At 45.8% G+C, this 17,017-nt stretch overlaps 1 protein-coding gene across 6 annotated transcripts in view; it reads right to left on the bottom strand.

Moving 5' to 3' along the window:
- sema6e (sema domain, transmembrane domain (TM), and cytoplasmic domain, (semaphorin) 6E) overlaps positions 1-17,017 on the bottom strand; it is a 142,840-nt gene that overhangs the window by 68,302 nt on the left and 57,521 nt on the right. For 5 of the 6 annotated variants that reach the window (XM_034610544.1, XM_034610548.1, XM_034610546.1 and 2 more), the window contains one exon: positions 13,305-13,509. The gene's annotated coding sequence lies outside the window, so the exon portion shown is untranslated. Of the gene's footprint in view, positions 1-1,141; positions 1,148-13,304; positions 13,510-17,017 lie in introns of those variants that run through there. The other variant, XM_034610545.1, reaches the window with a different exon arrangement.

Raw genomic sequence — 17,017 nt, 5'->3', positions numbered from 1 at the left:
CAGCCAGACAATCAATTCCACCACTCAGTTTCAGGCTGGCAGGTCCTGCCTCAATGACAATGAGCATCACGGGCGGCACCACATGATCAACACGTCACTTAAATGCTGGGAAACTGGAGTCACACGAAACAAATACATCATGAAACGCAAAGAAACCTGAACTCCATCCTCTCGTATGATCGGCTGCAGCTTTCCAATGGGATCAATTAAGTACTTTAGATTCTGAAACATGTTTCTCCTTTAATATGTTAATATTATATCTGAAACCACTTAGGCTCACTCTTTGTAACCAACACAAAGTGTTTCAAGATTTAAAAAATTTAATTGACTTCAAACCGCAGCCCTTCTTTAATTAAAGACGGGATTGAGAAATAGTCAGTTGCTATTGCTCTGCCAGGTTAAACGAGTCCGTATACGAAACAAATCCAATATATTCATCATATGTTAAAGCTAAAACATATTTGAATATATCATCCAACAAACATCCCTTTGCAGATTGTGTAGTCTCGGATGGATAAACAGAATTGGAGTCAGAGTTGGAGAAAGTCCCACAGATCCTGAGTAAAGTCAGAGTTAGATGAAACATTTCCGAACCGGCTGCCAATTGGATTCCGTCTCTGAGGCGACGTCAGAGGCATCGATCACCGTTGTCCATTGTTCCCCCGACAACGCGGCGCCTTCACCGTCTCAGCAGCACTAAAGTTTTGCTAAGACGCCTCTAATGTGTCCGAGCCGTGTGTTGAAGCACGGCCCGGATTTCAGGGTAGATAATGTATAGCCTCTCTAGCTCTTAAGGAGGATTTGCTCTTATCTCTGTGGAGCAGTCATTAGAAGCAGCCGGGCCGGGCTCACGAGTCCGTCTAATTAGGGCTGGAATCCTCCGTCCTTCTTCCCAACATAAAGATCTCTACAATGGCCTCTGAGGATTACACAGCCATTGTGCTTAAGATGTCTCTACTTCTGCTTTTGACTTGTGCCGACTGAACTGAGCACATTTTCTCACAGTCTGAGATCTAAGATTATAAACCTGGGGAGGCATATTGTTGAATGTTCCCTCCAATGGGAGCCTTGAATATAAACCACATCCTGCCTAATATCTGTTGCCACATGTCTAATCGTTTGAAATTCATGTTTCTTTGACAGACAGGTCTTTAGTGTTTCTGGAGTTAAGAGTCCTTGTGCAAAGCTCCGTGTCACCTCACAAATAAAAAACAACACTTGATAGTGGCGGATCAAAGCGTCGCGTGTAGTGTTCATCTGTCGACTCTGTCGCCTTCTCCGAGCTGAAGTGCTCCACTCATCTGCATTTTTTTGGGGGTTTCAGAAGGCTGGTGTGAAGCCGACACAAAGAGAAGAAAGGAAGTTGAGAATAGACTAATTCACGCTGCGAGAGCTGGAGATGGACGGGAGGAAATAAGACAGAAGAAAAAAAACAAACGCTCCCCAACACCAGCAGACGTGCCACTGAATCTGACTCCAATCCTGCTGTACCCCACCTCCTCCTCCTCCTCCTCCTCTTCCTCCTCGCTCTTCCTCCTTCCACAAGGTTTGGCTTTAAGATATAAGAAAGGGAGTGGGACAAAGGGGCCATCTGTAATAGAGCCAGATACCGGTGTGAGCGTGCTGTTGAGCCTGGGTGGGGGTGTCATTACGTGTGAGTGTGTGATAAATGCACTCTGTTTGTGGGGTTTGAGATACTCATTAGTCTACGTTCAGCCGGAGACCTGGGACCATTACTCTTGCAGCTTCCTTGACAAGAGGCCGAAGGGTTCCGAGTTAAAGAGCCAGAGAAAGTCTGCGTTTCTATTGGGATGCTTGGTGACGTATATTTCAGATGACGTAACTAGAACTATCTAGATCTGTAATTCTCTTGTGTATCTAATTGGGCAATAATTGTGTTTATATAATATCGAGAGCAACTGTCTTTGTATATTCATCTGGTATTTGTACTAAACAGGTATAGCATGTAAAATTATTCACATTTTTCAGTTTGAGTATTTGGGTATTTTAGTTTCCAATTGTCATAAGAAGAAAGAAAAGAAATTCGATAGTAATTTGTCATTTTTGTCTTCGGTTAAGTTTGATTCAATAAAAGTATTTCTCTATTTCTTTCTCTCAGGACAAGTTGGTAGTTTCCCCCACATTTCTGGTGCGATATGAAAACAGACGATCCTCTGATTCGGTGCTACAGTAAATGCTCAGTCGTGTTAGTGAGGCACCTCAGCATGAAACTATTATCGTGCGGTGACGGCATTTTGCTGAACCACTGCTGTCGTTTGTAAAGGTTAGCACTAGCTGCTTTATTGTGAGATTTACCACCGAACCAGTGCCTCTGAGCCTGGGACACATTTCTTATATTATTGGTAAATTCTTGATTCTTAACTGTAGCTGGATTGTTGATCTATTACATCATCTGACCTCATTAAGATGTGTGTTTCAAGACTTCGGGCAGAAACACACTTCTCTCCCAGGTCGCCAATAACGATGAATCTCACCGTTATACTTTCCTCCACCGTGAACTGAAGCCACATCCACAACCACAACCCTCCTCTCAGCCCCTCTGCAAACTTCATATGCAGTTAGCCCTTATTTATGTGCAGTTCTCCCGTGAACCGTGGCTGCGGCTGCCAGGAGGTTTGTGACACAAAGCCACTACAGGAGGAAAAACAAGGACACAAGCTGTCCAACATAAGCACTGTGTGAGAATGTATTTTTAAGCCGCCCGTGTCTCCGCCTGACACAATGGAGCGTGGTATCTTTAAATGCGTGATGGCAAAAGGATGTATGTACCCAGGATACAAATTCCCTTATTCCACCGGCGCTATGTGACAGTATGTCATGTCACATTTTCACAACGGTTCCTTTCGGCTGCACGGAGGGACGAGCGGAGAGGTGGCCGCCAGCCCTGCCTGCCTGCGTCAGTGGCTGGAACAGTAGTCTGGACGTCTGGCCCCAATCAATACTCAGAGACAAGCATCTGCACGGGTCTCCTGTTACTGTACCTCTGTTCCCGTGGCCTCCTCAGACCGGTGTGCAGACAGCTCCGTGCTGCAGGCTCGTATCGGCACTGGGCCTTATCGCGGAGCAACACAGGAAATGTGATAGCACGTCGGGCTGCCGCTGACACTTTAATTTGTCGCCGGCGATGGGGTTTGTCAAACTGCTCTGGGCTTCATCAGCCACCTGGCCTTGTTTGCTCACTCCGCAGATGACTTCTCAGCCCTCTTGAGAAATCCTTTGCCACAATGACCTTGATGCTCAATCACTGCATATTTCTCATTATGTACAAGCCTCCGCAGAGCAGGTACCACGTTGTTCTTCAATTCAGGACGATGTGCTGGGTACTGATGAACCCGTGTGAGTGCTATAAAATAATTGACACAGTCATTTGACTCAGGAAAAAAGAAAGAACAGCGACGAGAGATCTCAAGGAGCTGCAAAGCTGGAAGGGAGATGCACACTTTCAGTTAACATAGACTGCCGTCAGAATAATAAGCAGAAGGGTAAATACATTTCAATAACAGTGGCTTCGATACAACAGCAACTCTCTTCACCAACAACTTTCTCTTCTCCTCCAGTCGAGGTTTCTCTGCAAAGGATTTTCTTTCCTCTCCACTTTCGCCAAGTACTTTGGGGAACTGTTGGGTTTCTCCTATTTATGCTGCAAGGCCTTGGTCCTAATGCACAATATGAGTGGATTGAATTTAACAGCAGCGCCGGTCACGACTGAAACGCATCATATATGTGAATATTTGATCATCTCCTCTAAAGTTATGTTTTCATCACTGTCCGGTTGTTTGTTTGCTTGTTTACACATAAAACGGATTTCAGAAGATCCTGGAATTTTCCTCAACATTGTGAAATAGGTTGTTTTTTGGACACTTTCACAAATTTCACAGGGACTAACTCATGAATCTTGATTTAAAAAAATCTGCCATATTGAGGGGGGGTGATATCTATGAGTGTCTGCAAATTGGTGCAGCTTGATTAAACAGATTATTCTGCACTCTGACATTACGAGTTATTGCCCAATGGTGCGACTGAACCGATGCAGCTGATGCAAAAGAAAATGAAGCTGTGAGTAGTGTTGAACAAGCTGCTGTAATCCAGGTTTAATGCAGGATGAAGAAATTCATCTGCTTAAACTTCGTGCCCTGAAGTAAACCTGGACCAGAGACGCAGAAACACGAGAGCGATGAACACAACTCTGGAATGATCACGTTTTGCTTTTGCACGGTATCTGAGAAAGTACCATCGCACACACCAGGAACGCACAAACACAGAGTCTGTTGGATACACACTGTGAGATTGTGTGGAGGTTTTTGATACTCTGACTTCTTAAACTCTGTGGCCTGTGGCCTGGCTGCCGTCCAATCTCAAAACAAACGCGCTTTTAAAAAGGAGCTGCAGAACAGATCCATATTCAGAGGAGAAGAAAGTGAGAGGCTCTGGGAAGAACTGTTATTACACAGTATATATCATTTACAGCCAAGCTGGGGCACAGTGATAGACGGATGGTATCTCCACTTCTTAACATTATCCTATTCTGGCATATTTATATATATATATATATATATATTTGTATCTAACAGAGTTTTAATAAAGACTTCAACTCCAACATATTCGTCCTCCTCTATGATCACATTCATGCTCAGGAAACTGTCCAGATAACTCAATTTAAAAGTCAGTTAAAAGCAAAAAACTGACATTCAACTTTCACACTGCTTCACAATTAAAAACTCGCACTGGTCTTATTCGTAAATGAGTCACTTCTCCAGCAGAGGGAGGAGGCAGATTCACTTTAATCTCACAGATTTCATCCCCTCGCCTCTGTCTCAGTAATTTGCTGGTGCTGCAGATGTCTTCTCTGTGTGCTTAAGTCCTTCAGCCATATGGTGCCACCGCCCAGACCATGACACAAAGGCTTTTTTTTTTTAAATCACTCTTCTCAATGACGGAGCACATTCCGTCATTAAAGAGCTGGAAGCTTTGAGGCCTTGCTTGAGCCTCTCGCCTCCCGAGTCTTCTGGCTGCAGCCGGGGGGTTGAGATCCCTACATCTACTGCAGCCTTGTAGAAACATAAAAATATAAAAAGGAAAGAGGAAAAACATTGAAGTTTTCTGCTTTCTGATCTATTGAGGCTGCTTCTCTGCACTTTCCACAATACAATGCCCACTCTCTGTCTGGATGAGGAGCACGTTTAGAGGACTCAAATCTGTCATTCAACAAATCGTCCCCTTCTGTTTCACTCAAAGAGCGTCTGCACACTCCTGCAGACAAACCTCACACACCGGAAAACAAAGAAGGCATCCTGAAGTCCCTTAGAAAGAGAGATGGTAATCTGGGAGCCACATCACTGTATAATAAGCCACTTGCAAGAAATCTGGGGGTCATATTAGATTCTTGCCTTTTTTTCTAAAGGACCAAGTAAATAAGGTTGTCCAGTGCAGTTTCTCCAATTTAAGTTCATTTAAAAGATAAATATTCCCTAACGTTTGCTTACACAGAGTCGTTCGAGCCTTTATCTTCTACAGACCAGAGTTCTGTGACGCTCTCTTGGTTTCCTGCAGGTAAATCGACTTCAGTGGGTTCAAAGTGCTGCTTTAAAAAGGGACCGTTTCAAGAAGACGGATTCCAGCCTTGGTGCATTGGCTTCCTGTTTGTTTCTCGCACTAAACTTTTAAGGCTTTACACATTTAAGTAGAGATGTTCAGATACCAGCATCGGTTACTGCCAAATATTGGCGAGTACACGAGTCTATGTGCCGAGAGTAAATTCATTTCACCCAAGTAAAACTGCAGAGTTCTTGTCCTGTAAATAAATTATACCTTACTTTTCTAAAAGTGCAGCTCCGGTAGCGTAACATTACCGAGCGCTGGAACAAGTGTCAGCACTTTGACTATATTTCATGCTGGTAAACCCCAACAAGTAAAAAAAGCGGGGACATGCACCATATGCGAGACATCAGTTTCCAAGGGGTTGAACTTGTGTTGGTAATTACAACACGAGCAACTCTCGCAGCATCTGAAGAACCATCACACAAAAGAGCACGAGGAGTTCATTAAGCACCAAGTGCAGCACCAAACTTTGGGAAGTGCTTCACACGACGCTATAAATTTGACAAAGACAGCCCCAGAGCAGCGGCGATAACCCAAAGACGTAGTGACTTTATTGTTCTATTTTTCTAAAAGCACTGGTATCTGATCTGTACTCGGCTGATATGAAAAAGTCCAGTTATCGGAGTGTGTATCGGGAAGGGAAGTTCTGTATCGGACCTTCTCCTGTGAGTCTGCACGCCATCTCACACCAGCTGAGATTCATCTTCTGGTCGTTCCCACAGCCAAAGTGGTGACGAAGGTCTGAGCGTGGTTTTGCCACCGAACTCTGGAAGGACTTAACAGCGGAGATCAGAAATACTACGACTGTTAGAGCCCTTCTTCAAAATACTTTCATCCGTGTTTGAATCGTTATTTATTTGACCAAATTCTCTAAATGTTTTAATTTCGTTGTTGCTTCATTGTTTTATCCTCTTGAGCTGAACTTTGTGTGTTTCTTAAGAGAATTCCTGGTTCAAATAAAGCACATTATTATCACTGCTGTATGTTTTTAAGCATCTGGTTTGTTCCACGGGGGGGAACCGAGATAATCTTTTCTCACAAAAGGACCTGCAGGTCACAAACTGAAGCTAATTGGCGACAGGATAAATATCCAAATTCCATCTGTTACGGCACAAAAGAAGGAAAAGGGACCAAAAAGTCCGTGTTTTGCTTTGGCAGCGAGACGGTTTCAGTGCAACACACCCAAAAGCTGAGGAACAGATCCTGTTCCATCTGGAGCAGCTCCTTTGGACCGGGGCCAGCTGTCCACACAGATCAATGTTAATGTGCAGAGGAGTTATCTGAAGGGTGAAAGTGACAGACCTTTAATGGGCAAACGTATGAACTTAGTGTAATTGAATTAATTTGGCTTTTACCCTCAAAGTAAATATTATTCAACAGCACAGGACATTACCATAAATTAAACCCAGAACTCCCCAATAAGTTTCAGCATTTTGTGACCTTCACGTGTTGTCTCAGTAGAAAACACACATTCCACTGTCGACCCCTTTTGCTAGTTTGAATTCTATCATTATCATTACAAACAGCCTTGAGTGAAGCTTTGCAGAGTTTTCCTGACTTTCACCTCAACTTAAAAACGATCCCGCCCTCGTTATCCAAACTCACTCAATGTGTCCAACACGCGCGCAGCGATGGAACCGCTGAGGGATAAGAGGGTTGCTGTTAAAGTCGAGCACACGGCATCTGAATCGTGTTCCTGACGCAGATGTTTGGGCTGAGTGCGCGTGCAGGACGGCTGCAGCCATGTTTGCTGACACTGCAAAACAGCAGTTACGCTCTTTAAGAGGGATTTCTTCCTCCATTACACGGAGATGATTTATTTAAACCCTGGCAGCGGATTTGTTTTTGCACTCCGTGTTCTGAGGGCTGTGGGAATGTGAACACTGGCGGTTGTTATGGGCAGTGAGGTCTGCATATTGTTTGCGCTGACAGTGAAAGAGCTGTTATCACAAACTGAGAGGCTGTTTCTCCCCCCCCCCCCTCTCACAGTTTGCTGCCTGTGCTCCAGCACGGACACATGCAATTGGATTTCGTGCGTTTGCGAGGAACTGGCGTCCTTCCAGGATCTCCGTGTGTCTAATTGCATGCTGTGTGAGGTTCGGACGGCTAGTTTCACTCGCCCTGAGAAATTACATCATTTCATCTTCTACCACGTGAGGATAATCAGCCCGTTGATAAACATGAAAGTCAGCAAAAAGTCCCTTTGAAGTCCAACTACTCGGGGGCGTGTTCCAGAGGAATGTCGATGTGGTTCTCTGTCGTTAGAAAAAACCCATCAGAGCGCTGCTGAACACCGGCTCAGATGGTTGATCGATAAAATGATTCTCATCATTTGAGATGCAGTCAAATCTCGTGTGAGGTGTGGAACCATTTGGAGGAATTAGCTCTTGTCCTCTCTCACCTTCACGTTTGCTCTGCTCGCCTGAGGGAGCTTCTCAACTCCCACTCAGACGACACTGCACGTGTGTCGGAGGGCAGGGGTCACATCCCATCTGCAGATCGATATCCTCTGCTCATGGCTTCCTCATAAGCAAACCGTGGGAAAGGGATCCCGTCACGTTTCACGTCGAGCAACCTGAAGCTGGTGATTATCCTGCCCACACACCGAACACACGGTTTTAATGAGAGGAAAAGCTGATCCGCTAACGAACCCACTTCATCTCAAAACCTGTATTTTTATGGTTTTATACCAATTTGGAGCCAGAGAGGGACTTTGTGTGTTTTTCTCTTTTCTTACACTTCGAGCTTGGAGATGTTCTCTTGAATCATTCGTTAAACAGAAGCTCAGCGCTCGACAACGCACCAACTGACGGAGCCCGATGTAGTAACTTGAAACACTCGGGTTGCATGTTGACTTTAAACGTGCCAGCATCTGTGGGGCTTTACTGAAGCAGCCAACACACATTAAGACAAACTTCCAAATGGTTTTTTTTCGGCCAAACCTCGCACGCTTGGCAAAGACCATTTTTATTAGAGTTGCTGGGAATATGGAGGGGGGGGGGTTCAAGCAGGAATACAGAAAAACTACTGAACTGATTTCAACAAAACTTGGTAGAAGGACGGGACCCGGGCCAAGAAAGAACCCATTAGATTGTGAAGCAGAGCCAGAGATTTTTTTTATTACTTTCTTTAACAACCTTATTCCAAGATAAGGATTATTTAGAGAATTAAATTAATGAATGCATGGATCTTCCAACACGAGGTCACTGTGACTTAACGGCCACTGACAACTATTCAGTAAGTCTTTAAGACCACGTGACTGAGACTCTAATCATTCCCCTTACGGCGTTCTTGAGATATCGTGTTCACAAGAATGGGGGAAGGACGGACAACCTGAAAACATAATGCTTCCCCGCACGGACGCATTAAAAACCCTTCTTCTACGAGGACAATTATGATTTAATGATCAGTATTGTTTTGTTGGCCTTTAGCTAAAAGGCCTGAACGACTGTAAGGAGACTCCGGGGCCTCGGTGGATGTGCTCCAGTTCGTTAGGTGTCCGGTTCCAGCAGAAGTGACAAATATCAGAGATTCTTCCGCCCTCATAAAAGATGACACTTAAATATAACACTTACGGTTCACTAGTTTTACTTTTTACAACACTCTGGTCAGATTCTATTGGGCCAGATTCATCTATAAATGTTTGCGTTTGCAATTAGGAGAAAGCTACAGAGACGCTGACAGGCCGGAAGTTTTCAAGAGGAAACAAACTTTCACCTTAACAGTTGACAACTCATTTACAATCCAGGCCACGCTGGGATGACTTGTTAATTGGCGAGGTGAACAAAATAAAAAAAAAAGTTAATTGCAATGCAGCTGGATGTAGTTTTTCAGAGACACACGGGAGCCGTTTTGTGTTCTTGTTTTAATAAAAAGCTGCACTAACAACATTTTTCAGCAAGTTCACGTCCACCTGAGCCTGTGATGCATTCTGGGACAAGAGATACAACATGAGCAAGAACAGTTCACTGGATTTTTCTTTTAGTTTTCACCTCCAGCTGCTCCCTTTAGACGGGAATCAAGAACCGTCTAGTTCCTGTATGTGAGGCTCTTGGGGAACATCTGTATATTGTAGCGTTAGAAAATTACTGGGTGACAACATACTCCTGGTTACTGCACCTTTGCATGAAAATAGGGTTTTAACAGTAGAGCTTTTGCAAATGCACACATCTCTGCACTCTGCCAACACTGTGTTCACACTCTGAGATAATCAGGTGAAATCTCCGTAGGCCGACTGTTTTCCTTCTCACACGAAATGGATCAGGAAATGGAGAATCAATAAAGAATCGGACCGGGACACGGAGGAGCTAATGGCAGTGGCATCAATACCATCTTATTAATCCCCATCTCCCACCACTTCCTGTCACCGCCCCCACGTTGTTTTAAAGTGAGATTTAAAGTGTATCTTTTCGAATCCCTGCTCAACTGTGAAGAAAAAGAAAACCCCATTTGGGAAACATTCCCACATCCCAGGGCCACAGCGTAATGAGCGCTGCCGCTCCTGAAAGACAAACTGTGATCTTACCAGACGATATGTTGCAATGAAAACACACCCACAGGGATTTGAGTGGAGCTGCACCGAACCCACACGGGTAAACATTGTTAGGAGGACACCAACACTGTAAATAGAACAGCCTGCTGACATGTACAGTGTATCAGTGAGGGTGTGTGTGTGTCTCTATAGTAGGGTCGGTGTTAAAGCTCCCAGACTCCCACCAGCCTACCATTAGTCTGAGCTCTGTCTCGCTGTCAGAAATCCCTCAGCATCCCCTCGCCCCTCCGAGCGGAGCCAAGCCGAGAGCCTGACAGTTACCGAGCGCCTCCACTGCACCAATCATTGGCACTAATGGGGACGGAAGGCTGATGTAGGGTGGCATGTGTGTCAGGGTTCGCCGTGGTGTGTGTGTGTGTGTGTGTGTGTGTGTGTGTGTGTGTGTAGGTAACGAACGCCAGGATTACACAAGCGGAGCATGTGTGCTTGCTCTGCGGCACGGATATCAATTCATGCCGCTGCGGCAAATGGCATGAACACCAGTCTCCTCCCCGTCACCATCTGCCTCCTCTGTGCCAATTTGTCGCGGCACATCCAAGTGTGGCCTTGCCCTCGTTTAACATTGAGCAGGAGCACAAGTCGAGGAGGGAGGAAAACGGGAAGAAGGGCGAAAAAATAAGGGCACTGACAAAAGGCTGCAGCGAGAGAGGTCAACTGGAGTTTATCAGGAGTGTGAGGAGATTTTAACTGGGGGCGATCCCGGTGACTCAGCTGGCGCAGGTACAAAACCACCCTCGGATTTTTTTTAATCTAGACCAGAAGCAACAAAATGATATAAAATGCAGGAAACCGACTGAGACAGCTGCCTTCTCAGTGTGGCACTGGGGATCTCAGGCTCCTCCAGAGAGCGCCGTCCAAGTGTCCTTGAGCAAGACACTGAATCCCTAACTGCTCCTGACGCTGTGCCATCAGTGTCTGGATGTGTGTGTGTGTGTGTGTGTGTGTGAAAGGCTGGAGGAGATGTACAGTGTGTGGTGGAGCACTTCCTAGTGGACGTGTCGTATGAATGGAGTCCATTTACCGTTTGGCAGAAGGTTTCCTGTATTTGGAGGCAGAACAGACAGGTGTTAGAACCGTGTTCCTGCAGGGAGGTGGTGGGATGGAACAGAAAGGAGCTTGATTCACTCATAAGTGGCTCAATCGCGCCCTGAAGCTTTGAGAGTCTAAAAGGAGCTTTTTACAACTCGTTCGGTCGGGAACATCAGACGTCGTCGTTTAGTCTGATCCAAAATATCAGGTAAGAAATGTGCGTCCAGACCAACAGAACAAAAAGTTTAACAGAAAGACGACTATCCGCCCGACTGGCAACACCCGGTCCTCAGACACACCCCCGTCTACAAACCAATCAGAGAGAAGTATAGGTAGACAACGCCCACGTAGCTGACGGCGACAGGACGTGCGCATGTCAGACAAAATTCTTTAGTCCCTACAATGAATGAAACCAAAACTAACCAGTAAACAATGGAACAAACCTAAAACACTGGTACGTCTGTACACACGGACACAAGGGGGCAGGGTGCGTGAAAAGCTGCTGTTTATTATTTATACTTTAAAGCATGTGGGCCGTGAACAAATGTTCAAACATCCAAACTATGCATCACACTAAGTGACATTTTTCAGTGGGACGGACACAGTGCACGCTCTGTCGGGAGAGTGGGTGACAAGATATGAAAGCAATGCCACTCGCTCGCCCTCTGCCTCCATCGCTCGCTCTCTCTCTGGCACAATAATACCTCCATTCTACTCAGCGGTCTGATCATGTTTCACGCCTGTGCACCCGCATTGACGACCGTTCTGTCCCATTTCACCCCCCTTTGATGCGTCTTTGTGTCATCAATAACGACAGGCAGAAAATGGCTGTTCACATCAGGGCCCTCATGCCACCGTGATGCCAGGGACCTGGTTCAAACCCCGGTTCCTGTATATATGTATTCAGCCTCCACACCGGAGCATCGTGTATTGTTTCCCAGCTGTCAGCAGAGAGCCGTGCAGAAAGTGGTGGGCTTCTATTCACCTAAACTGATGCACAATGGCCCCACATGTGCACGGCCGGGCCAAAGGAGGGATCACGGCACAATGGCGGCCCTTTGAAAGTGGCGTGAATGAGGAGATAGTCCAACGTGAGCATTTGTGCTATTGAATAAGAGCTCATGGGGACAAAACCCCTGTTTATTTGTGTGCCTGGGCGTGCGAGGCCGAGCTGTGACCGACAACAGTCTTTGTGCTACTCTGGAAAAACACATTATTGTCCTGCAGCAGTCAGGTATGGGTGTGATGGAGGGACGTCATTGTGTGCTGTCTCCATTACGATGAGCCTCGCAGGGTGTGAGCTTTAAATCATAGTAGACAAACAGATAATTATATCCTGCGTCTTAACAACTCAACATGTTCTCTGGATACGACTGAGAGGATACGACACAACAGAACGTCACACCAACAATAACAAGAGCCAGAGAAAAGATACAGAAAGTCACTGATGCACTAGAAATGTACAGAATCACTTATTTGTGTTGCGTAGTTTAGTAAAGTACGAAATCTGAAAAGAGGAAATGTTTATTAAAGGATTAATTTGGTGCCGTTTGCAGCAAGTTGTCATGAATATGAAATACAAGATTTTAAAAGTGAGTGAAAGGAACTCAGAGCTCATCAAAAACCGTTAAATTCTGTTCCTCTTCTTCGGAGAAAGTCGTTTTTCATCACGACTGACAGTTTCCGACAAGATTTTCTATTTTTTTTCTTGCCAAAAACTAAAATAATTTTGGCTTCATTTTTTTTCCTCACTTGTTTGAAATGGAAAGAGGAAATGTCAAGTATCACTAATCAGAATTTGGCACCGGAATCAGAATCAGAATCTGCTTTAATTCAGCTTGTTTCTGCTGTTTGTGTGTTTTACTTCTTTCTAGGGAATTTATGGAACATCACTGGAGTTGCATTGATTGTCTTTGTCATGCACGATACAGGAAGCACACGGATACTATTCATACTCTATTGATCCATGATGTAATGGTGAGTATTTTTGCAAAAACCACAATGAAAACACAACAAAACAAACGCAGGTTAAAACTAAGAATAGCAGAACCTTGTTGTTTGTGCAAAGCAAAACAGGAACAACAGGAATAACAGCTGAACTTACAGACAAGGTTTTTGTTTTCCACGCCCAGCAATCTCCAAATCCACCCGTGTAGCTTCTCCCACTTCTGACAGGAAATGGCGAGGGGAAAGTAGGACGTGGGATCCTGAAGTCGGGGGGTGGGGGGGTGGGTGGTGGTGGGGCGGTCGGGGCCGAGACCCCCTTGTGAGAATCTCCCTCCGAAAACGTTCAGTCCTCAACAAACTTCCTGTGAAAAACAGAAAAATAAATCACGAGGATGGAAAACAACACGAGGAGCAGCAGCTGCACCGAAAACACACGGCCGGAAAACCTCAGGGGTCGTTCGCTCTTTTTATTCTTTGGCCTAAACGGGGGCCGCTGACCTGCCGGGCCCCCGTGGCGAGGGTCTCTGTGTCCTCTTAGTGTAATCTCCTCAGTCACTCCGCTGTCATAACATCACAGCCAACGCAGGCAGAGAGGCCATAAATAGAGCCAGATGTGCTGGGTTACAACCACAACGTGCCGACGATAAGAAAACGTCCTCCGGGGGTTTACGGGCACGACTACACAACGACATGCGAGGAGATATTTCTCCTTTATATGGATTCAAATCATTAATCACACGGCTTCAAAGTATGTTCCCTGACAACAGTCACGCCACGAGTTCATGGTTATGTAGCTTTCGACGTCCACACCTCCCCCCCACGCTCGGTGTCCTCAGACCCAGTGTCGGCTCTCTGACAGCAGACGCATGCACCATGTGGTCTAACAGGTCCGCGCCTGTGTTAACTGCGTGGGCATCGAAAACTGCTTCTCATAACAATATGTCATGTCGGAGGATATGTTGTGCAACAGCAGCAGAACTGATAAACCTCAGGATGTGAACGGAGAGAAGCCCAGTGTGGTAGAATACAGGTAATGTACTGGTCTCTATGTGTGACCAGTGACCACAGGAGGACCAGGACCAGGACCAGGAACTGTTTCTATAGAGGTCTATAAAATGATTAACTTGATTTATAACGAGTTTTTGTCTCAAGCTCTAGTTTCAAGTCTTCTTCAACACAGCTGATGTTCATTTAGTAAATTATGATCCATTCAGAGTCAAATAGACCATAAGGCACCGGATGATTGACAGCTAGTATCGTCCACGTCGGACAAAACACCAAACTGAAGGTTTCACAACATTGAGAGGGTGACATCACTTTTGTCTGACCCATCGCTCATCTACAGCTTCATCCAGCATCGTCCATGAAACTTCATTCCCCCCCACAGGCTTCTTATCATTCATCACTTTGCTGGGGGATTGTTTTCATCCCTCTGAACTTCTCGGAACGTGGAAACTTTCTCCATCGGCCCGGAGCCGGTCTCTGGAGGGTCATTCACGGGGCACAGCTGGGGCTTGAACCAGCGCCGCTCTGTCGTTAGCCCGCGCGTCCGCTACTGCACCGTCATCCTTTACCCAGCAGCCTCCCCACAGACACGCCACAATTACCCTGACGAGAATTCAAGACGGATGAACTTCCTGTAAATCAGTTCCTGCAAGTTCAGCAACCCCTGAACACACACACACACACACACACACACACACACACACACACACAGTGGTGACTAATGGCAACTGGTCCATGGATTTCCTGTAACCAAGCTTCCCTCCCATTAAACACACTCACTTTTTAACCCACACACACACATACCTACACCCACAAAACACTTGAATGAAGCGGGGGGGGGGGGGTCTGAGGTTGTGGCCGCAGAGCGATTCCTCACATCTTTAGCAGTGGATAAAACGTGTTCAGTCCACTGACTCAGTCGCTAAGCGCGGCAGATAAGCTGCAGTGCGTTTCCCCAGTCGCCTCCTGAATGAGGCAGCTGACTGCAGCTGCTGGGAGCTCAACGCCGCCGCCGCCGCCGCCGCCGCCGAGGGCCTGTAAATACTTAACAGCTCCGCCATCTGCAAGTGAAGCACAGCGCTGTGAGCGGTCTGGCTCGACGGCTCAGGGCGACTTAACCTGTGTGGTGTGAAGACTGGGGGGGGGGGGGGGGGGTGGGGTGCTTCAGTCAGCTGGTTGGTGGAAAGGTTACGGGTCGCTGTGACCTCATGGGAAAAGGCGAGGTGGAGTAAAGAGGGCGGAGCCACCTCTGACAATCTATTTAAAGATAAGTATCCTTCATTACAAACAATCTCAGACCGTTTACTTCAGTATTATGACACGTTGGTCAATGTGGACGGATCACAGCTGTTCTTCTAGGGAGAAAACATCTCCATCGATAACACAGAGTCGAGTCAATAACACAATGTTCATGAGAATGATTGTTTTCCAATACAGACATATTGATCAGATCGAAAAAATTAAACTACTACAGTAAATTCATGTATTTATATCAGTTTGTGTCAGGAAATCTTTTATTTTACAGGATAAACAATTTAGAAAACAAGTGCATTGATGTTTATTTTCCTAATTGAGGTTATATGTTTATATGTATTTGTTTAAAATGGTAATGATAAGACTATAAAGGAATTTGTATCTTTTAGAATCAAAGCAGGAGTAAAGAACATAGAACAAAAACAACCTTGTGTCTAATACAGAATCATCTGAATCCACATTAATTTACCTTATTGCACATGTACGGCTGCAGTTTATACTTATTTACATTATCAATAAACCTCTAGGTTTAGGAAACTGGTTGAAATAATCAAATCAGTTTCCTAAACTCTGGGCTAACGACTAAAGGACCAAAACCAAACGAGAGGGAAAGTAATTCCCTGCGTTTTGTCCTTGAACACTGACGAACAACCATTAGAATATCTCCCGAGTGAACGAGTCCATCGAGTGGTGGATTAAACTGATTGTTTCAGCTGTGGTCACAGTGGGAATGTTTGCAAAAATCCTCAAAGTCCTTTAATGGAAAACAAGTAATTGAAGATGTGACCGAACCCTCCTCGCAAATTGAACAATGAATTTGGGAACGATAAGATCATCTCCAGATAAAAAGCTCCTCTGAATTATTAAGCCCCAACCAGTGAACTCCGGAGAGAACGTCCCTGAGAACAACATGTCCAGTGGATAAGCATCATGATAAGGAGCCGCGCTGGCGGGGGGGGGGGTTAGATGGATGCGGGTCAACAGGGGACACAGGACGGTGTCTGTCTGCTGGACGTGGACGGGAGCAGCCACCAAAGAGCAAAGAGGTTTTTGTTGTTTGCACAGATTTTCCTTTCCTCCTCCTCCTCCAGCCTGCACAGAGATTCCAATATCGATTTTAGCGAATGAGATCAGCCGCTGGGGTCGTTATCAGGCTCCGTAACTTCAGCTGTCGGGGCCATTAGAGCCGCTGCTCATACAACACATGGGAGATGAAGGATAATGCTGCTGTGATTGTTTCATTGCGACACTGCGATCATTGTTCCCCGGCGTTAGTGGCAGCCTATAATTTCTAATCTCATTTTCTAGAAATAGTCCCGCAGAGAGGGGCCCCTTATCTTGCCATAATAGTTTTGAGGTGAGCCCCATTAACCAAATGAGCTTTTCAGAGCACAACATTCCCATTAACAGCACTCGTTCGATCCCTCATCTCCTTCTGAAGTGTTCCACGACCCCCCCCCCCCCCCCACCCCCCTGCAGACCCCATGCCTGCACCACCAGGCCAGCATCTCGCTCTCAGGGGGTGATGGTCCCATTCGACCTCCCCTGAGCGGAACTGGCAAAATCCTTCCTTTTCCAAACTGACCCTGAACAGATTCATCACACACACAC

Source organism: Hippoglossus hippoglossus, chromosome 16, assembly GCF_009819705.1.
Source record: "Hippoglossus hippoglossus isolate fHipHip1 chromosome 16, fHipHip1.pri, whole genome shotgun sequence".
Lineage (NCBI taxonomy): Eukaryota > Metazoa > Chordata > Actinopteri > Pleuronectiformes > Pleuronectidae > Hippoglossus > Hippoglossus hippoglossus.
Note: the sequence above shows the minus strand (reverse complement) of the source record. Positions and strands in the feature narration are given on the sequence as shown.